The following is a 22525-nucleotide window of genomic DNA, read 5'->3' as shown; positions in this document are numbered from 1 at the left end:
TTCCTTTGCCTTTGGGCACTGGTTATCCTACAACACGTTTCTTTATACCCACAATATAAGAGATCATTCTGTGAATATTTATATTTTAACATTATTTTTATTTTTGGATAAATACGCTTGTTTAGTTTCCTTGCTATTAAATCGAAGCAGCAACTGCCTTTTAAGATTTTGTGAAAATTAAATAAATTATTAAATTAAACAAAGTATTTTTCCTGAAGTCTTATAGCTAGCAAGTGCTCACTTAGCACCTTGTAAACTTCCTTGCCAAAAACTTAACTGTACCTTTTCTTGAATGTTAAAATAATAATAATATTTGGCTTTGACAACATGCAGTTAAAATTGATTATTTAATTAAGTATAAAATTAATAAGAAAAGATTGACCAGTAAAAAGAGTAATTTCTTGCCAATTTTTCTTATAGAAATTAAGTTTGTTTTCGTATTATATGACACAAAATAGGGTGCTTAGTGTTTTGATACTTAAAACGATACAGTGAAAATTTGTAGATTGGACTTTTCCTCCTACTGAATTATGACACAATTAAAAGAGCCCTAGTTGTTAAGTCCCAGAGCTAGAATATTAATATGATTACCTTCTGTGTATGTATGTGTGTGAAGAGTGAGGATGCAAAAGTAATGCTGTACTAACTTATTTTTATTTATATCTATAATTATTTCAAAAGTAATGCCATACTAAATTATCATGATAACAAGAAGAGGTGTCTTTCTAATTAAAAACTAAACACAATGCATATATAACTTCTTTGGAAATTTCAAGTAGCTTATGTTTTGGTATTGCGAAATCCAATTAACTGAGAAGTCAGCATGTTTATTTCTTAACAGGAGCTAAACTGTAGCACAGTTGCAGTTTTTAAAAGCTAAAACAGTTAGATTGTTTTCAGTGGACATTACAAGTATATAAGAAATGCAAATTGTTTTTAAAAGTTAAAAAAGGATAAATGACAGACCCAGGCAGAAGAGAGATAGAGAAAGAAGGGAAGCAGTGTGTTTATATGCACGTATTTGTATATTGCTATATGTACTTATTGTGTAGTGTGTATAACACTGTAGCACTGTCCTCCCGTTGTTAATCGATTTGCTCGAGTGGACACCAGTAATGTCTTCATTGTGAGACTTGTTACTGTTTTTGGCATATCGAATATGTCATGGGGAGCTTGCCAGGCTCTGCCGTGCGGGCTGATACAATTGGTAGTTTGCCCAGCTCTCTGAGAAAAATGGAGGAATAGAACCCTGGTTGGCTTCGTGCAAGACAATGCTCTACCTGCTGTGCTATAGCATACAGTATGTATATGTATCATATATACACATTTTATACTATGTGACTCTGTTTCTCTATTGTCTAATATCCTGGTGTTAAGAATAGCTCTTACATAGTTCTTTATTCAATTATTGACCTATTTATATTCTTTTATAATTCAATTATGATCTATTAGGATCTATTTATATTCTTCAAAGATTTTTAATCTAGCACAAGTTTAGCTATGTTATTCTACCTGATACATTTTAAATATTGCTATATAGGTGTTTTTATTGTATCCTTAATACAGAATAGCATATTTTTAATTTCAGCATTAACATCAATGAAGACATTACTGGTCCTCACCCTAGTAAATCTATGAACAACGGGAGGATAGTGCTACAGTGCTACATTAACATCTTTAATACGATATGAAATGCATCACTCGATCACTTGACATCCCAGTACTCACCAATTTGCTTGAGCGGGCACCAATAATGTCTCCATTTATCCTGTCGCATGCTAGTGTAGCCCAATGGCATCTGCTTGCTCCAGGAACATGAAGAACCTCAAACCGATCATTCAGAGTCTTGGCAAAAAATTCTAACCATCTGGTAGGTGGGAAGCCATGCGATCTTTTGACGTCCCGTGGAATCCAGTTGGTAACAGCTTAAGTCCAGCGGTTGGCTCCAAATGACATTATAGGCCATGCCCATCTGATTTTTGATGCCATGGCAAACGAGACAGCATCCCTGATTCTAAATCATCAGCAGAGGTCTGAACTCCAGATTCTTTCTCTCACCTGAGTGAAGCGTGATATTCCAAGCATAGCTCTTTTGATACCTCTTTGGGAGACCTAAATAGAGCTCTCATCCTGTTTTTATAGGGCCCAGGTCCCTGATACATGTGTTAAGGCAGGAAGAACAGTGGAATTGAAGAGATGTGCCTGGAGCTGGGGATTCTTTACCCTCTTAGCTATTTCTTCGACACTCTTGAAGGCATTCCAAGGCACTCTCTTCCTCCTGCGCAACTCAGGTGCCAGGTCATTGGTCATTTTGACTTCTCGACCTAGGTACACATAACTGTTGCATTTGGAGATGTTTGTCCCGTTGAAAACGAATGGAACATCATGAATGAGTTCATTTCTCATAAACATTGTATTGGTGAGATTCAGTTACAGTCCAATCTTTCCATACTCACGGTCAAAGTCGGCCAACATTTGTGCTGCTTGGCTAATGTTTGGTGTTATTAGAACAATGTCATCAGCAAAGCAGAGGTGATATAGTTGCCGACCACCTATCTTCACTCCCATTCCTTCCCATACCAGTCATCACATGACATTCTTGAGGGTGGCACTGAAGAGTTTCGGTGAAATGGTATCACCCTGCTGAACCCCTCTCTTGATGTCAATGATCACTTCCTTGTAGAATGGTGAGATCCTGGTAGCGAATCTGTAATGTAGCTCACAGAGGAACCAGATGTATTGAGTTTGAATACATGTTTGGCTAGGGCTGCGATGACCACTTCAGTCTCAACAGAATCAAAGGCCTTCTTTAAATCAATGAATGTTAGACAGAGCTGCATCTTGAACTCCCGAGAAACCTCAATGTCCTTTGTTATCATGTGCATATGGTTGATCGTGCTGAATCCTTTTCGGAGCCCAGCTTGCTCGCATGGTTGTACTTCATCTAGTGTTCTGCCAATTCCATTCAGGATGACTCGAGTGAACAGCTTATAGATGACAAACAACAGGCAGTTTGGGTAATAGTTTTCAATGTCATGGATGTCTCCCTTCTTGTACAGTAGAACAGTCCTACTGGTTTTCCACTCGGATGGAACCTTGCATTCAGACAGGTAGCGAATAAAGAACCAAGCCAACATATTGATGAGTACTGATGGCATGTTCTTCAGGTGTTCGGGTCTGACCTCGTCTGGGCTGGGTGCTGTTCACTTCTTTACCAACAAAACTGCATGTCGGATTCTGGAAGGGAGAACATTGGGAACAACATATGCATCCTGTGGAATTTGTTATGTGGGCAGGTGGATGTGGCTATCGAAGAGATCTGAGTAGAAGTCATGGATAATCTTCTCCATTGCCCTTCTGGAAGATGTGATAGATCCATCAGGACATAGAAGGGCAGTCATCTTGGTCTTATAGTTGGCGAAGGAAAGTCGGGCATTGCAAATGCTTTTCCCAGCTTCTGCTGTATCTGCCAGCATTGCTGCTCTTCTCTCTTTGAGGTCTTCCTTGATCACTTCTCTGCACTGCTTTGCGAGCTCAGACCTTCACTTGCGGTTGCCTGACGCTCGCGCCAAGCCACGTTGGCAAATGAGCTTAAGAATTTTAGAAGACAGGTGTCTTTTTATGTCTCTCTCGGCATTCCTCGCACAATCATGGAGGTGCTGAATCAGTTGATCGTATTCTTCCTCAATGTTGTCAACGATAGCATCTTCGTATGTTGCTGCAATAATGCCAAAGAGCTCCCAGTTGGAGGTCTTCAGGGAGTTCTCTTCTTAAACTTTGCACCCATTTCTCCCTGCTCTGTGAAGTAGAATTTTGCACGAAGGAGATGGTGGTCCAATCCTGTTTGAAATTTTGGGACAACAGCGACATCAGCTAGGCAAAACTTTCCATTGAATACGATGCGGTCAATTTCATTGTGGAACCGTCCACTGGGAGACTCCTATGTCCAACATTTAGATTCGGCCTTCTGGAACTGTGAGTTACCACAGATGGTCTTGGTCAAACTGATGAACTTAGACAGTCTCTCACTCTCTTTGTTCCATTCTAGGTCATGGGTTTCGATGTGGAATTCTTTCTTCGGCTGATTTTCTCAGTCCTATCTTGGCATTAATGGGGACTGAAGTGATAGCACAGCGGGTAGGACGTTTGCCTTGCAGGTAGCCAACCTGGGTCAATTCCCAGCAACCTGTATAGTCCCCCAAGCACCTCCTGTAGTAATTCCGGAGTGCAAAACCAGGAGTAACCCCTATGCATCACTGGGTGTGACCCAAAAGGGGAAAAAAATCATTTCAATGATCTTGTAGAAGGTGTGGTCTTCTTTATAGAACTTCTCCAGCACCATGTAGAACTTCTCAATTTCGTCTTCATCATAATTGGATGTTGGTGCATAGACAACAAAGATAGAAACTGCCGGCAGTGAGACACAGCTATTCAAGTGTAATCATCTGATTCGGGTTGTTAGGCATTTGAATGAATCAATTCTTGTGGCCAAGTTCATCTTGACAAGGACACCGACACCAGTGGCACCTATTTTCTTGCATATTCCAAGGAACAGTTCTTCTCCAGTGTCGAAAAGGGCGTGATGTGTTTGATGCCTTCTCGTCTCGGTCAGACCAATGATGTCGTACTTGATCTTTCGTACTTACACCATCATGACCTCAATAGATGCATCTGATGCCAGCAGACATGCATTGAAGATAGACAGTCATTTTAGCCCTTCTTTGTTTTGGAAGCCTAGTTTGGCCTTTAGATTTTATCACCTCTCCTTCCTCATCCTTCTTAGTGCTGCCGTTTAAGCATTATAAGTATTACATGTTGTGTCATATAATACAAAAACAAACTTAATTTCTATAAGAAAAATTGGCAAGAAATTACTCTTTTTACTGGTCAATTTTTTCTTATTAATTTTATACTTCATTAAATAATCAATTTTAACTACATATTGTGGTTCTTTCAGGTCCAAGTGAATTAGACCCATTGTATTTACTGTTTTTGGCATATTGAATATGCCATGGATAGCTTGCCAGGCTCTGCTGTGCGGGCGGGATACTCTCGGTAGCTTGCCATGAAATGCTTAACACCTAATAAACATTCTCCTGACTTTTTAACTAAACTGAAAATGTTTTTATACAAATTTTAGACCTGTGTTAATTGTGTTATTATTGAATGGAACACTCTGAAAACTTAAAACACTTTGTGCTTGAGAGAGATCTCAGAGTCAGTGCCTTCCCCGTGGTGGTGCAGCGTTGCTGGCTTTTTCCTATGAGGCATGTGGAGTAACCCCTATGTATCGCTGGGTGTGACCCAAAAGGGGAAAAAATCATTTCAATGATCTTGTAGAAGGTGTGGTCTTCTTTATAGAACTATAAAGAATGTCCATGAGCTATCTCTTGTGCCCCTTTAAAGACTTTTCACCACATTCATCTTAGTCCAATTTTGATATATCTTGGTATGTTCCTCCTTATTGAAATTCTCAAATCTCTTCCTCTCCTATGATTCAGGTAAATCTTAAACTTTTCTCCATGTTTTTAAGGTTTTTCATAATAGTTTTAGAAATCACTAAAAATACTGATTTCACTCATTTATCTGTGCTATATTGTGGCTATAGATTGTAGTTATTTCATTTTTTTGGCTCAAAATTTATGTCTTAGTCCAGTCTGTTACATGATTATGCTTTTATCTTCCTTCTGTTGGTATGGCATATTATATCTATATTCACTTAAAGAAGCAGATGAGATGATGAGATGATAATATTAAGGGGCCATCAGTAAGAAATAAACATTATTTAGAAACATGAATAAGAAAAATGAGCTTTCAAATTTATAATAGATAATATATTGCAGTGACAATGAGTGGAATTTTGGAGATTGTTTAATAAGTCTAAAGCAACTAAAGAAAAATTTAAATCATTTATGAGAAAGGTCAGATATTCATGCTAAAGTGATTAAACTTGAACATTTAAACATTTTAAGTCTGAATCACTGACTGTCAAAAGAAATTGATTTTGAAGTGTGCTGAAATAGCATTTATCTTGGGAATACTTGAGACATTTTATTTCACACTTTGGGATACACTTGGAAGTTTTAACGTTTATGAATACATGGTACTCATTTTCAAGCTGACAGCTGACTTAATCTTTGTTCTTTATTCTGTTTTGCATGATGGTCAGCTGATTAATCAGTTCATGAACTTTGTAAGTTTAAAACTGTTATATATATATAAATTATGTATTAAAGGAACTCTCTTTGAGATGCAAGACCTATATGGTTTGACTAGGGTTTCACACAATACTGAGTCATGGTCACGGTCCTCCTGTTGTTCATTGATTTGCTCGAGTGGGCCCAGTAACGTCTCCATCGTGAGACTTCTTGTTAATGTGTTTGGCATATCGAATACATCACGGGGAGCTTGCCAGGCTTTGCCGACTGAGTACAATCATAAAATTTAGATGTTTATAAGTTTTAAAACGTCATTAATCATGTTGTCACCACAAAAAATAAAACAGTGAGATTTTTACTGCTAGTGTGATGGTGGGGAAAAATATCTTATTTTCTCTGTAATGTCAATGTTATATCAGCGATTAATAAATATTGATAAAATGTTAGACTGGAGGTGATCTACTATTTGTCAGCAAGAACAATAAATGTCGTCAGGACAGATACTGAATTAAGATATATGTAGATTCATATTCAGGTTCAATTACTACATTATATGTATATAAGACAATTTTTCAATTCAGGAAATGTGTGAGTATAAGTTTTATTAGTGTTTTGGCTTATAGAGTAGTTAAGATATTTGATTTACTATGATAAATAAAATCTTGGAAGCTTTTTTTTTTCTTTCTCAGTCTCATTTTATAAAAGAACTCAAGACCAGCAAATCAGTTAAGGTCACAGAGCTCCTGGTTACAGGACACAATCAGAAAACAAGTTTGAATCTTAGATATTTTTTAAGGGTATCAGTGTTAACAATTTTCATTTAAAATAAGAATTGATTTTTTTTACTGAATGTAAGAGTTTGGAATCTGGGTAAATCCAAAAGAATTTTAATGAGATATTTAATATTTGAAAATCTGTTTCATGAAACATTCATGTAAATTATGTAAAATAATTGATGATGCTGAGTGCTGATTCCAGTGGTAGCGCTGGTGATCCTGGCCTTAGTTACCACAGAAACAAGAGACCAGTCCCTTTCCAGGTAATTTTATGTTTATGTTTACACATTTATTTTATTGAATTCTTTTTAATACAATGAGAATTATTATCTTACTTTTATGAGTGCAATTAATGAGTCACGGAAAATGAGAATGTGGTAGACTTATGGAATATTTGTTGTGCAAATTTCAAAATATAACAAACATTACAAAGACCATTAAGTAATATTGTCAATAAATATTATCAGTTAACACTAATGTATCTATTATAATTTCTTTAGTCTCATTCTTGGCTCAAATGTAATTTCTTGGGTAATCCTGTTACCCTTTGAGTTATTCAATCATCTTGTTTTCTGAAAACAACTTGCAAAATGCTTATCAAGTGTTTTATGCTTAGCACAAAAATTTGTAAGTCTACAACTGTACCTCATGGTGTTTCACTAATAAAATTTTTTTTTAAAATGTGTTTTATGCTTAGGAATATGTTTCGAAAGCTTATTATATAATTACTATTTTTTTCTTTAATTGGAATTTATTTTGTTTTGTTTCTGGTTCATACCAGTTCTTGGTGCTTACTCCTGGCTTTGTGTTCAGGGATCACTCTTATGAGATCTCAGGAATCATATGGGGTGCCAGGGATTGAACGTGGATTGATTTCAAATGTAAGGCAAATGTCCTACCTGCTCTCATGTTTTTCTGGCCCTGCAAATAATACATTTGTAAAAATAAACTTGAAATAACAAAAAGTCGAGGTATTATTCAATACTTGGCAAAACAAGTAAATTTCAAAAATTATTCCTATTCTATGAGAAGTGAAACTTAAAATTTTGATGTTTTCCTATTAAAAGTAAAAGTAAAGTAAAGGCCCTCCTGTTGATCATCGATTTGCTCGAGCGGGCCCAGTAACGTCTCCATTGGAGACTTTGTTGTTACTGTGTCTGGCATATCGAATACTCTCGGTAGCTTGCCGGGCTCTCCGATTAACAGAATTTTAAAAATTAGTTATAATTTAAAAACAAGTTGTATATAATTTGGATTATTTTGTTTTATTTAATTTATTATTAAAAACATTTTTGGGTCACACCAGGTTCTGTGGAGGTCCTACCCCTAACTCTGTTTTCAGAGATTACTTTTGGCTGGGCTTGAGGGGCTACATGGGGTGCTGGGGATCAAACCCCAACAGCCATGTCAAGCAAGTGCTTCCCTCTGTTTAAAAAAGATTAACTTATGGGGCCAAATGGATAGTGTAGTGGGTAGGAAGTTTGTCTTGCATGTGGTGACCCAGGTTTGATCACTGGCACACAATTTGGTCCCCCAAACTCCCCAAGAGTGATCCTTAAATGCAGAGCCAGAGGTAATCCCTGAGCAATACTGGGTGTGGCATCAAACTGAAAAAAAAGTAATTAAAAGTTTAACTTATTTTAATTTAAAAGTTAAAATTTTTCATTTTTTATACCTTTTAAAAATATTTTTTATTTATAGCGGTATAAAATTGTCTTGCTCTTAAAATAATATTGTTGATTTTGAAACCCTGAAACACATTTTGAACTAATATATATATTATATACGTTTTATATATATTTTGAGTAAAATGGTTTAATTAGAGAAATTTATTCAGAGATTTATGAAGGAGGAGAATGAGATGTATGTGGTCAAGAGAGAATATGGGCAAGATAAGAAAACACATTTAGGGCTGGAGCGATAGCACAGTGGGTAAAGCGTTTGCCTTGCACACAGCCGACCCGGGTTTGATTCCCAGCATCCCTTATGGTTGCCTGAGCACCTCTAGGAGTGATTCCTGAGTGCAGAGCCAGGAGTAACCCCAGGTGTGACCTAAAAAGAAAAAAAGAAGAGTATATATCTATATATATAACTATATAAATTATTTAATATACATTTAAAATAATTTGTTCTTTATATTAAATTGTGGCAGTGGTAGTAGATAATTATTATAGCTAATAGTAGTACATATTATGTTTAAGAAAGAGAGGTCCTATTTTATTTCACCATTATATTCGGCAGCACATATACTAAAATTGGAACGATACAGAGAAGATTAGCATGGCCCCTGCGCAAGGATGACACGCAAATTCGTGAAGCGTTCCATATTTTTTTTTCGGAGAGCCCGGCAAGCTACCGAGAGTATTCGATATGCCAGACACAGTAACAACAAAGTCTCCAATGGAGACGTTACTGGGCCCGCTCGAGCAAATCGACGATCAACGGGAGGGCCTTTACCTTTTTTACCTTATTATAATAAAGAGTCCTGTTTATTAACAATGAAGAAGCAGGTACATAAAGAGTTAACTAAACAGACATATTAATCAAAACACTCCTAAAATAAATCATCACAGGGCCTTGTGATTTTTCTCCTTTTTAAAAAAGCAATTTCGTAGTATAGATACAAAATGAGTGCATGGCATTGTGATAAAGCTGTGTAGACACTGATATGGTCCGTATATGTCCACTGATATGGTGGGTGGACACTGATAAAGGCCACAATAACTTGACTTTCTGAAGTTCACATTCAAATACACATATTGCAAAACATATTTGCAAAAAAGTTATAAATAAAGATATAAGTAACAGTTATCAATTTAAGTTTTAAGTGTTAACAGTGTGCCAACATCCCAGATCCAGGGAATCAGAACCTTAGGCTAGTAGTCAGTCTGTATTATAAGGATACCCATGAAGGTTAATCTTTGAGAACTAATAACTAAAATTCCCAGAATTTCATTTCGAACAATTTCTTAAAAGTTTTTACTAAATTTTCATTTTTAAATATTTCAAGACCCAGTTTAAAACGTACATCCTCCATTCAAACCTATTGTATATAAGCCACGGTTCCTCTTCAAAACTGAAATCACCTTAAAGGTCCTGTGAAGTTCAGTTTATTTCAGTTTTGTTTAAATAGTTGTTTTGGCCAGACTAATCAGGGAAGCAAGCCACTCTCCTCTTTTCCCTTCCCTCGCTCCCTTCCTTCTTTTCTTTCTTAGACTTCTGTTCTTCTTTCCTTCTGTCTTTCTCAGCCTCATATTAAATAACACATAGACTTTGACAGATAATATAAAATATAGGTTAATGTTTATAATAACAAGTGTTAAAAATTTTACTAGACTGTTTAGTGCACATTGAATCAATCAGGTGATAAAAAAAACAGCTTTTAAAGATGTATAATGGAAATGAATACAATCCTAGTGGGTACCTCTTGGGCTCCTGGCACATATTTATTTAAATATACATGGAACATCTGCTGACGGTAGCTTTGAATCTTATTTATACTTCAATAAGAAAACACCTGTATTTTTTAATATTTAGCTTATTTACACGCCAAGGGTAATTAGTCATGAGTATAATGTAGGAATTTTAAAAATTAAGTGAATAATGGGTATAGTGAGCTATATGATAATATATAGATTCGTAATAAATGTGTTGATTTATGATTTTAGCATAGAAAGTTTTATGTATGTGCGTATATATATATATAACATATATACACATATGGCTTCTGTTTCTTTAAATAAAACTATTTCACATCCCTAAAAAGAAATGACAACCACACTAACTTTGCAAAGATCTGTGGAGCACATTTTTCACCTCAGGTTCCACCCCTCACCCCCCACCCGGTCCTAAACTTCAGATGTATACTCTCACACCTTCCTGTTCTCTCTTTCTTTCCCGCAGAAACTCAAATAAATTTCCTTAAACTATTTCACTTAAAATTGTATATATTTTAATTATTTAGTTTATTTTTGTGTTTTGTGCCGCCCCTGCGGTACTCAGGGCTTACTCCTGACTCTGCATGCAGGTGTCACTCCTGGGAAATCTGAGAAGATCATTCGGGATGTCCGGGATTAAACCTGGATCAGCCCCATGCACGGCAAATGCCCGGCCCACTGTCCAATTTGTTCCAGCCTAGGGAAAGTGTATTGTAAAGCCTGAGTCCTGGAACTGAACTGTATGCTGCCCATATTGCCATGATACTTTTAGAGAGGACTATCACTGTTTTGATTTTTTTTCTATGTCTAAGAGAACTATAATTAGATCTTTTGAACATTAGCACCCACTGTTTTTTCATGATTTCAATACTCTATAATTAAGTACTCTGGTATATACAGTTTGGTCCTCTTCTCCACCCAGACATTCTTGAACAGGCATGGTGACTTAGCTTCAGTGCATTTTTTTACAAGTGAATGTGCGTCACGATGTCTGTGGTAGTAAAACAATGAAATTTATTATTCAAGTTGAATCAGTATTAAAATATATTTCGTTACTATTCAACTCCAAACACCTGTGTTTAAATTCTAGTTCTTTCACTTAGCTTAGCTAGTATCTGATATTTTCTGAGATTTATATATATCTGCTATAAAGTAGGACAAATAATGTATGATTTGCAAGGTTGAGTGATAAATGAAATAATATAATGTATATTCAGCACCTGAAAGAGATAATAAAATTGTTAATGATTTTCTTACCTCTTTCTATAATACTCTCTTTTCTTACACAGCTGCTCATCACTGCCTCACTGCCTAGGTTTTTTTTTTTTGCACTTATAAGTTTACTCCAGTTGCACTCTACAAAACATCTGTATGTGTATGTGTGGAAAACTATAACAAATTGGGTTTTCAGAACCATGTCACTTATTTTGGGCAGTGCCCCATATTCCATTGAATCCTGTGAATTATTAAGCCCAAAGTTGCCATTTTATTGTCAATTTTAATGAGACAAAATTTTCTATAATTTTATAGTATCAGGAATGATTCTTGCACTGAAATTTGGGAAGGATCGTCAGGACATGATGGCTTTATTTTCTGAACTAAGTCTATCAGACACATATGGATGGGAGAAAGGGAGTAACTGAATCACTTAATCACTTAACTTCCCGTTAGTCGTCGATTTGCTCGAGCGGGTGCCAGTAACGTCTCCATTTGTCCCTGTCGCGTGCTAGTGTAGCCCAATGGCATCTGTTCGCTCCGGGAACATGAAAGGCCTCAAACCGATCGTTCATGATCTTGACAAAGAAGTCTGACCATCTGGTAGGTGGGCGGCCACGCGGTCTTTTGACATCCCGTAGAATCCAGTCGGTAACAGCTCTAGTCCAGTGGTCGTCTTTAAATCTCATTACGTGACCAGCCCATCTGATTTTCGACACCTTGGCAAATGAGACAGCATCCCTGATTCTTGATCGTCGACGGATGTCAGAACTCCGGATTCTTTCTCTCATTTGAGTGAAACGTGATATTCCAAGCATAGTTCTTTCTATTCTTCTTTGGGAGACCTGAATAGCATTCTCATCTTGTTTGCATAGGGCCCAGGTCTCTGAGGCATATGTTAATGCAGGAAGAACAGTGGAATCAAAGAGATGTGCCCTGAGCTGGAGGTTCTTTGTCCTCTTAGCTATTTCTCCTATGCTCTTGAAGGTGTTTCAGGCCGCTCTCTTCCTCCTGCGCAGTTCGGGTGCCAGGTCATTTCTCATGTTGACTTCTCGACCTAGGTACACATAGCTGTTGCATTCGGAGATGGTCGTTCCACTGAGAGTGAATGGGGCGTCAGGAACAAGGCTGTTTCTCATAAACATTGTCTTGGTAAGATTCAGCTGTAGTCCTACCTTTCCACACTCACGGTCAAAGTCGGCCAGCATTTGTGCCGCTTGGCTGATGTTTGGTGTTATTAAAACAATGTCATCAGCAAAGCGGAGGTGGTGTAGTTGCCGACCATCTATCTTCACTCCCATTCCTTCCCATTCCAGTTGTCGCATGATGTTCTCGAGGGTGGCACTGAAGAGTTTCGGTGAAATGGTATCACCCTGCCGCACCCCTCTCTTGACATCAACGATCACTTCTTTGTAGAATGGTGAGATCCTGGTAGTGAATCCGCAATACAGCTCATGGAGGATTCTGATGTATTGGGCTTGAATGCCCTGATTGGCTAGGGCTTCAATGACCGCTTCCGTCTCAACAGAATCAAAGGCCTTCTTTAAATCAATGAACGTTAAACTGAATAACCCTAATGAATAACCCAAGGAAGTTAAACAATTTCTAACAGTCTAAAATTCTTCTAAAATTATTCTTATTTGTTTGTGTAAAACTTAAATTATTTCCCTAAGAAACCTTTTTTTCTATGTAATAGCTATAGTACTCTATGACTCACCATCCTCCACATCATGGTTTGGATGGTTTAGATTCATTTCTTCTATACATTACCTATCACAGTTTCTTTATAGTAAATGGTAGAATAAATAAAAAAAAGAATGTCAGTAAATAAATAAAAAATTTAAATTAATTATTTGGTTTGAAATAATATAGTCAGTTGATGCTATAAACTGTTACAGTGCTCAGCTAGTGTTGGAGAACAGCAACTGAAAATGTCTGCCCTATCATTTACGTATTATTGTTTACCTAAAAACATGGCTATAAGTCATTTATTTCTGAGAGACAAGACTCATCTGTTCTAGGATTTAGAAATGGTACGCAAGTGCTGGAGTGATAGCACAGCGGGTAGGGTGTTTGCCTTGCATGCGGCCAACCCAGGTTCGATTTCTCTATCCCTCTTGAAGAGCCAGGCAAGCAGAGCCTGGCGAGCTCCTCGTGGTATATTTGATATGCCGAAAACAGTAACAACAAGTCTCACAATGGAGACGTTTCTGGTGCCTGCTTGGGCAAATCAATGAACAATGGGAGGGCAGTGCTACAGTGCTACACAAGTGCCTGTTGGTGTTAAAATTAAGATATTTTATCTATAGATACTTCAGTCATCATGCTGATGGACTAATTTATTTAAAAAAATTGTCAGGGCATGAAAACAATAATATAATGTATTTCATGTAAATTATATTCCTCCCTGATATTGAACTGATATCTCTCCTAGAAAGTTATTTATACAAAATGTATGCCTTTGGGGAAACAGAGATAGTAAAGGATTCAAGCACATGTCTTACATGTGACTGATCTCAAGGTGATCTCTGGCACCCCGAGGTTTTCTGAGCATTGCTGAGAACAGCTCTATGTTCCTCCAAAGACCCTCTTGGAGACATTTGTCATCTCTGAGACCTCAGGACCTGAGCAGCTCTTAAATCCTGCTTAGTTCATCTTTGAATTCTGCAACCATAAGGGAAGATGTACTTTGTGCATGCTTTAAAGAGACTAATTCTAACAATTGTGATCTTAAATATTTTTAAATGGACATTTAAAATTGATTTTCCCAGCATTTACTCAATCCCTTGCAATTTACTGATTCCCACTGAAATCTGAGCAGGAACTTACAGAATAAATAACTCTGCATCCATTTTCCTTTCTGTCCTTCCATACTACTAAACCATAGTCCTCTCTCACTTAATCCCAAAGAGCGATGCTCCTTCATCCAAAGCTCTGAATTTTAAATCAAGTTGCAGATTATAGTATTGGCTGTTGGCATTTTAAATTTTTAGAAAGAAGTGATTATATATCAAGGCCATTTTAAGATATTGATTAATCTGAGGCACCCTACAGGCAAAATACAATTCATTTAAAAATGCATTCACATTCATCAATTAGAGTCATGTTGTAAAAAATGTGAAGGCATTTTATAATTTTAAAGCATCGATTAAAATTCATTTGTGTCTATTTTATTAATATGTACATATATAGCATATATATAGCTCATTATTTGATGCATATTTTTATTTGTAATTTTTTGTTAAAAGTACAAATATTTTATTTGCGTTTTAACTTTAAGCCTTAGAATACTTTTTAATTTGTATTTAAACAATTTTAATTAAATCTGGTTACTGTGTATTTTCTGTTACACTTAATGAAAACATTGACTATGGTATTATTTACCTCTATTGAGTTACAATTGGAAAATTGCACAATATGATCATATTGTGATCATAATGAGAAAGAATTTCTCCCATCTGCTTAATGGACATCCATCTTATGACTATTTTTTGTACCTATTACTTGATTATCTTTTGGAGATACTTCCCATTCTCTCAACCATAACTTATTCATGGACTGTAGTTAGTAGTTCAAGGAAAATTAGGCTAATTGTTGATTTAAATAAAACTAGATGATAATTTAATTCTTTACAATATTTTCTTGTTCAATAGTGAAGTTTGATCAACTTGGATAGTCTAGTAAATACCAAGGAGGGAAAATAATTGAGGATACAAAATAAGAGCTAAAATTTTCAAAATATCAGAGTTGGAGAGAATATACAGGGGTTAAGGTGCTTGCCTTGCATTCAGCAAACCCAGGTTCAATTCCTGAACTGCACATCATGGTTCCTGTTTCTTTCCCTGGAACCCCCACCCTCCAACACCACCACTACCACCAGGAATAATTTCTGAGCACAGAGCCATTACTCCCAAAGCACAACCAGGGACCCAACAAGAACAACCTAGGAATAGTAGAAGAAAAATAGGGCACATTATTTTGATGATGATGTAGTTTATAAATCAGTGATTCTATCTGTGTATATGATAACATCTGAACTCACCTGAATTATTTTTAAATTTTTATTTATTTATTTTTTATTTTTTGCTTTTTGGGTCACACCAAGCCAATGCTCAGGGGTTACTCCTGGCTCTGCACTCAGGAATCACTCCTGGCGGTGCCTGAGGGACCATATGGGATGCTGGGGATCGAACCCAGGTCAGCCGTGTGCAAGGCAGACACTCTACCCTCTGTGCTATTGCTCCAGCCCCTCACCTGAATTTTAAAACAATTTTATTTTATGCTGGAGCGATAGCACAGCGGGTAGGGCATTCGCCTTACAAGCGGCCAACATGGCTGACCCGAGTTCGATTCCTTCGCCCCTCTCGGAGAGCCCGGCAAGCTACCGAGAGTATTCGATATGCCAGACACAGTAACAACAAAGTCTCCAATGGAGACGTTACTGGGCCCGCTCGAGCAAATCGACGATCAACGGGAGGGCCTTTACCTTTACCTTTACCTTTTATTTTATGCATTTTAATTTAACTTTTAAGTACTATGTTTTCCCTCAGATATTATGTTTTTGTTTTTCCAGTGGGTGGAAAGGAGGAAGAGATGCTTGGGAATTAGAAATGGACATTGATTTTTACATGGTGCTAAAGGAGACAGACTTACTAGCGATTACTAAGTTATTTTATTTATCTGGCAGTTATTTTGTCAGCGTGCCAAAGTAAAATTAATTGAGAAAAAGCAGTAAATGCAAGTGAATTTCTGGAATTGAACCCGGGTTGGCTAAATGCAAGGCAAGTACCTTGTTGATTTTTTAAATAAGAATTGTGTATTTATATTTTTCACTCTATCCTCTCGACATTCTTCATCTTAGTTTTTTTTCTGAAGATAAATTGTGATAATTAGATGGAAATTATAATTAGCCTATAATATTAAGAACAAAATTTTGTCTTGAGTTTGAATCAAATATATCTGGGCTCACTGGGATGGGGAATGTTAGAGCAATCATTTCAAGAGTCAAGTTGAGAGTCTCCATCTAGGGGAAGATAATTATGAGAAAAGGAAAAAACTCTGATGGAGATGGGAAGCTTTTGAGTTTGGAACAGAAAATAAAATCATATGATTGATAACAAAAACGGTCACGGTCACGGTCCTCCGGTTGTTCATCGATTTGCTCGAGCAGGCCCAGTAACATCTCCATCGTGAGACTTGTTACTGTGTTTGGCATATCGAATACGTCACAGGGAGCTTGCCAGGCTTTGCCATGCAGGCGTGATACTTTGGTAGCTTGCTGGGCTCCCGGAGAGGGGCGGAGGATTGAACTCAGGTCGGCCATGTTGGCTGTGTGCAAGGCAAATGCCCTACCGCTGTGCTATGGCTCCAGAGAAATTATTGTTAAACTGATAACAAAAACACTAAAATAAAAATACATTTTATGTTTATTAGTTGAGTTTGTTACATTGCCTTTTACATTAGTTCTGTTATGTTGATTCGAACATAACTTTTCCAACAAATATGGTAAATAGTATACCAAATAGTTCTTTATGTTTTGAACGATTGAAAGAGCTAATGTGCATATAAGACTTTGAATTGGTCAGGATTCAATGCAAAAGAGATACATGGGAATCAGAAAATAAATATTTATTAGCATACATTGCTTATTTTTTAAAATTTTCTTGGGGTTCTCTTTTGGTTTTGGTTTGTTACTTTTTAGGCTGTCACTGTCACTGTCCTCCCGTTGTTCATCGATTTGCTTGAGCGGGCCCAGTAACATCTCCATTGGAGACTTTGTTGTTACTGTGTTTGGCATATTGAATACATCACGGGGTAGCTTGCCAGGCTCTGCCGTGCGGGCAAGATACTCTCGGTAGCTTGCCGGGATCTTCGAGAGGGGTGGAGGAATCAAACTCGGGTCGGCCATTTTGGCTGCGTGCAAGGCAAATGCCCTACTGCTGTGCTATTGCTCCAGCCCAGCAAAATTTAGAGCTTCTTTTGGTTTTGTATTTGGGATTACTCCTGATTGTGCTGGGAATCACAGATGTTTCTGAGAACTGACTTTGTGGGTTCTTTAAATTTTATATTTATTTCTCTTCTTTTCTTCATTCCTTTTCCTTTTTATTTATTTATTTAGGCTAGTTTTGGGTTATGGGAAAAATTTCTCTGGTTTTGATAATGGAGGTAGACAAACTTTATCAAGCAAATTACAAAATGTTTGTGAAAGTGTTTTCACTTCTTCTATGAAAGAAATAAAAAAAAATAAAACAAAATTGTATTAGTTTTGGTGTTAGAATTTCCTGCATATTCTGTTAAGTTTGTGTATTCCGTCGTTTCATTTGATGTTATTGTTTTATTAAATTTTGTAAGGATTTTTGTCCAACACTGTAGTGGTGTTTTGAGATTTCCTGTAATTAATGTGTTTCTCTCAATGTATCCTTTGAAGGGTCCTACCTGCTTTGTACGTTTGGGTGCTCCTGTGTTAGGTGCATATATAATGAGATTCATTATATTTCTGAATGAATTTTCCCTTGATCAATTTAGGATATCAATGTTTCCTACTCCTTTCTTGGTTGAAAGTCTTTTCAACGGGTAAAATATATCTGCAGTGTCTTCTCTTCTTAACAACTTTATTTAACATTTGTTTGTCTTTAGACCACACTGGCAGTGCTTTGTTTTACTTCTGGCTCTGCACTTCTCTCATGGATCACACCTGGAGGGCTCAGGGGACCGTATGTGGTGCCAGGGATTGCCTGCAAGGCAAGGGCCTTACCATCTAAACAATTCCCAGTTTTTAACCGTTCACCTTCAGATTATGTTTGCATTTATGTCATATGTCAGCACCTTTCATGCACAGCACAGAAGGATTCTGTATTTCGTTTTATCTGTTTACCTATTTCTTTGGATTAGTGAGTTCAGACCTTTTCACAGTTAAGTCATCATTGGTATATGGCTTTATCTTCTTTTTTGTCACTCAGTCATTTGGCTTTTTGTTATTTTTCTATTTTTGGGGGGGGTCACACCCAGCGATGCACAGGGGTTACTCCTAGCTCTGTATTGAGGAATTACTCCTGGCAGTGCTCAGGGGACCATATAGGATGCTGGGATTCAAACCTGAGAGAGCCGCATGGAATCCTAATGTCCTACCCGCTGTGCAATTGCTTTAGCCCCATGTTTTTCATCTTGTATTTGGTTCTGTTTTAATTTTTAGAATTTGTTTCATTTTTGTTTGTTTCTATCTGCCTTTTTATGTCAGTAGTTTTCCCTGTGATTATTACTTTTTTTATTTTGTCACTCTTATATTTTTATTGATGTGTCGCGCAATAATAAATCAATCATAAGACACATCATAAGACACTAAATACCCATCTTCTGGAATTGTCGTACCATATTTGATAGGGTTCAAATATGGTAACACATACAAGGGTGATTAGAGGCCATCCCAAAAGCCTCTATACCTCTCAGAAAGACTGGCAAGCTACCGAGAGTATTCCGCCCGCACGGAAGAGCCTGGCAAGCTATCCGCTGTGTATTCGATATGCCAAAACCAGTAACTACAACTGGTCTCATTCACCTGACCCTGAAGGCTTCACCGACATGGCAGCACTGAGAAGGATAAGAAAGGAGAGGCCGACAAAATCTCAAGGCCGACCTAGGCTGCCACAACGAAGGAAGACAAAAATGATCGTCTGTACTTTCAATGCACGTACGCTAGCATCAGATGCATCCATCGAGGACCTGATGGTACAAGCGCGAATGATCAAGTACGACATCATTGGTCTGACCGAGACAAGAAGGCACGAATCTCACCATGCTGTTTTCGACACCGGAGAAGAATTGTTCCTCGGAACATGCGATAAAAGAGGTGTTGGAGGCGTCGGTGTCCTTGTCAACACAAACTTGGCCAAGAGCATTGATTCATTCGAATGCCTAACAACCCGAATCGGACGTTTACATTTGAATAGATGTGGCTCACTGCCTGCAGTTTCTATCTTCGTTGTCTACGCACCAACATCTCATTATGATGAAAGAGAAATCGAGAAGTTCTACATGGAGCTAGAGAAGTTCTATAAAGAAGACCACACCTTCTACAAGATCATTGTGGGTGATTTTAATGCCAAGATAGGACCGAGAAGATCAGCTGAAGAACTTCACATCGGGACCCATGGCCTAGAATGGAACGAACAGGGTGAGAGACTGTCTGAGTTCATCATGTCGACCAAGACCATTCATGGTAACTCACAGTTCCAGAAGGCAGAATCTAAACGATGGACATGGGAGTCTCCCGGTGGACGATTCCACAACGAAATAGACCACATCATATTCAATCGACGGTTTTGCCTGACTGATGTTGCTGTTGTCCCAAAATTTCGAACGGGATCGGACCACCGTCTCCTTCGTGCAAAATTCTACTTCACAGAGCGGGGAGAAAGGGCTGCAAAGTTCAAAAAGAGAACTCCCAGAATGACCACCAACTGGGAACTCTTTGGTACTATTGCGGCAACATGGGAAGATGCCATTGTTGACAACATTGACGAGGAATACGATCGACTGGTTCAGCACCTCCATGAATGTGCGAGGAACGCCAAGAGAGAGATAGCCACAAAAAGTCGCCGATCTTCGAAAACTCTTGAGCTAATTCGCCAGCGTGGTTTGGCGCATGCCTCAGGCAACCACAAGCTAACGTCCGAGCTTGCAAAGCAGTGCAGAGATGCGATCAAGGAAGACCTCAAAGAGAGAAGAGCAGAAGTACTGATAGATGCGGCAGAAGCCGGGAAAAGTATTCGTAACGCCCGCCTGTCCTTCGCCAACTATAAGACCAAGATGACTGCCCTCCGACGTCCTGATGGATCCATCACATCCTCCAGAACGGCAATGGAGAAGATTATCCATGACTTCTACTCAAATCTCTTCGATAGCCATGTCCACTTGCCGACATACCAAATTCCACAGGATGGGTATGTCGTTCCTAACGTTCTCCCTTCCGAAATCCGACACGCCATTTCGTTGGTAAAGAAGCAAACAGCACCCGGCCCAGACAAGGTCAGACCTGAACACCTGAAGAACCTGCCGTCAGTACTCATCAATACACTGGCTCTGGCTCTTCACTCGCTACCTGTCTGAATGCAAGGTTCCGTCCCAATGGAAAACCAGCAGGACCGTACTACTGTTCAAGAAGGGAGACATCCATGACATTGGCAACTATCGCCCGATCTGCCTATTGTCTGTCATCTACAAGCTGTTCACTCGAGTCATCCTGAATAGGATTGGCAGAACACTAGATGAAGGACAACCATGCGAGCAAGCAGGGTTCCGCAAAGGATTCAGCACCATCGACCATATCCACACGGTAACCAAGCTCATTGAGGTTTCTCGGGAGTTCAAGATGCCGCTCTGCTTAACGTTCATTGATTTAAAGAAGGCCTTTGATTCTGTTGAGACGGAAGCGGTCATTGAAGCCCTAGCCAATCAGGGCATTCAAGCCCAATACATCAGGATCCTCCGTGAGCTGTATTGCGGATTCACTACCAGGATCTCACCATTCTACAAAGAAGTGATCGTTGATGTCAAGAGAGGGGTGCGACAGGGTGATACCATTTCACCGAAACTCTTCAGTGCCACCCTCGAGAACATCATGCGACGACTGGAATGGGAAGGAATGGGAGTGAAGATAGATGGTCGGCAACTACACCACCTCCGCTTTGCTGATGACATTGTTTTAATAACACCAAACATCAGCCAAGCGGCACAAATGCTGGCCGACTTTGACTGTGAGTGTGGAAAGGTAGGACTACAGCTGAATCTTACCAAGACAATGTTTATGAGAAACAGCCTTGTTCCTGACGCCCCATTCGCTCTCAATGGAACGACCATCTCCGAATGCAACAGCTATGTGTACCTAGGTCGAGAGGTCAACATGAGAAATGACCTGGCACCCGAGCTGCGCAGGAGGAAGAGAGCGGCTTGGAACGCCTTCAAGAACGTCGAAGAAATAGCTAAGAGGACGAAGAACCTCCGGCTCCGGGCACATCTCTTTGATTCCACTGTTCTTCCTGCATTAACATATGCCTCAGAGACCTGGGCCCTACGCAAACAAGATGAGAACGCCATTCAGGTCTCCCAAAGAAGAATAGAAAGAGCTATGCTTGGAATAACACGTTTCACTCAAATGAGAGAAAAAATCCGGAGTTCTGACATCCGTCGACGATCAAGGATCAGGGACGCTGTCTCATATGCCAAGGTGTCGAAAATCAGATGGGCTGGTCACGTAATGAGATTTAAAGACGACCGTTGGACTAGAGCTGTTACTGATTGGATTCCACAGGATGTCAAGAGACCACGTGGCCGCCCACCTACCAGATGGTCAGACTTCTTTGTCAAGATCATGAACGATCGGTTTGAGGCCCTCCATGTTCCCGGAGTGAAGAGATGCCATTGGGCTACACTAGCACGCGACAGGGACAAATGGAGACGTTACTGGCGCCCGCTCGAGCAAATCGACGACTAACGGGAAGTTAAGTGATTAAGTGATTAATCACTTAAGTGATTAAGTGATATTTTTATTGCATACCCTGGAATTTATATAAATTTATTGTATCTAAAATAGTCTTTATTCTTCTACAAACTCATCACCATTAACACTATCACCAATACTAATCAGCATTACAGCTTGATTGAACATTTGTTTGTTTTGTGACCACACCTGGCAGTGCTCAGGGTTTACTTCTAGCTCTGTGCTCGGGGAAACACATGTGATGTCAGGGACCAAACATAGGTGAGCTGAATGCTAGGTAAATGCTCTAGCAGCTGGAGTATCTTTCAGGTCCCATTGTTGGTGTATTTTAGAGTTTGTTATCTCACATCACCTTGTTTCTGCTACTTTATTACATTTGTTGTTTTTTATTATTTGGTTTGTTGTCCCTGTAACAGCTTCAAAATATTTTGTGTAGAATAGGTT

General features: G+C 38.5%; 1 protein-coding gene and 1 non-coding gene across 3 annotated transcripts in view; both read left to right on the top strand.

Moving 5' to 3' along the window:
* The window catches only part of GRM5 (glutamate metabotropic receptor 5), a 607899-nt gene that overhangs the window by 12951 nt on the left and 572423 nt on the right, over positions 1–22525 (top strand). The gene's annotated exons all lie outside the window — the stretch shown is intronic.
* LOC130024103 (U6 spliceosomal RNA) lies at positions 9162–9266 on the top strand. Its single transcript, XR_008792550.1, has one exon. It is a non-coding gene; the product is annotated as a U6 spliceosomal RNA (small nuclear RNA).

The sequence above is a fragment of the Sorex fumeus genome, unplaced genomic scaffold (assembly GCF_029834395.1).
Source record: "Sorex fumeus unplaced genomic scaffold, SorFum_2.1 ptg000026l, whole genome shotgun sequence".
Taxonomy (NCBI): Eukaryota; Metazoa; Chordata; class Mammalia; order Eulipotyphla; family Soricidae; genus Sorex; species Sorex fumeus.
Note: the sequence above shows the minus strand (reverse complement) of the source record. Positions and strands in the feature narration are given on the sequence as shown.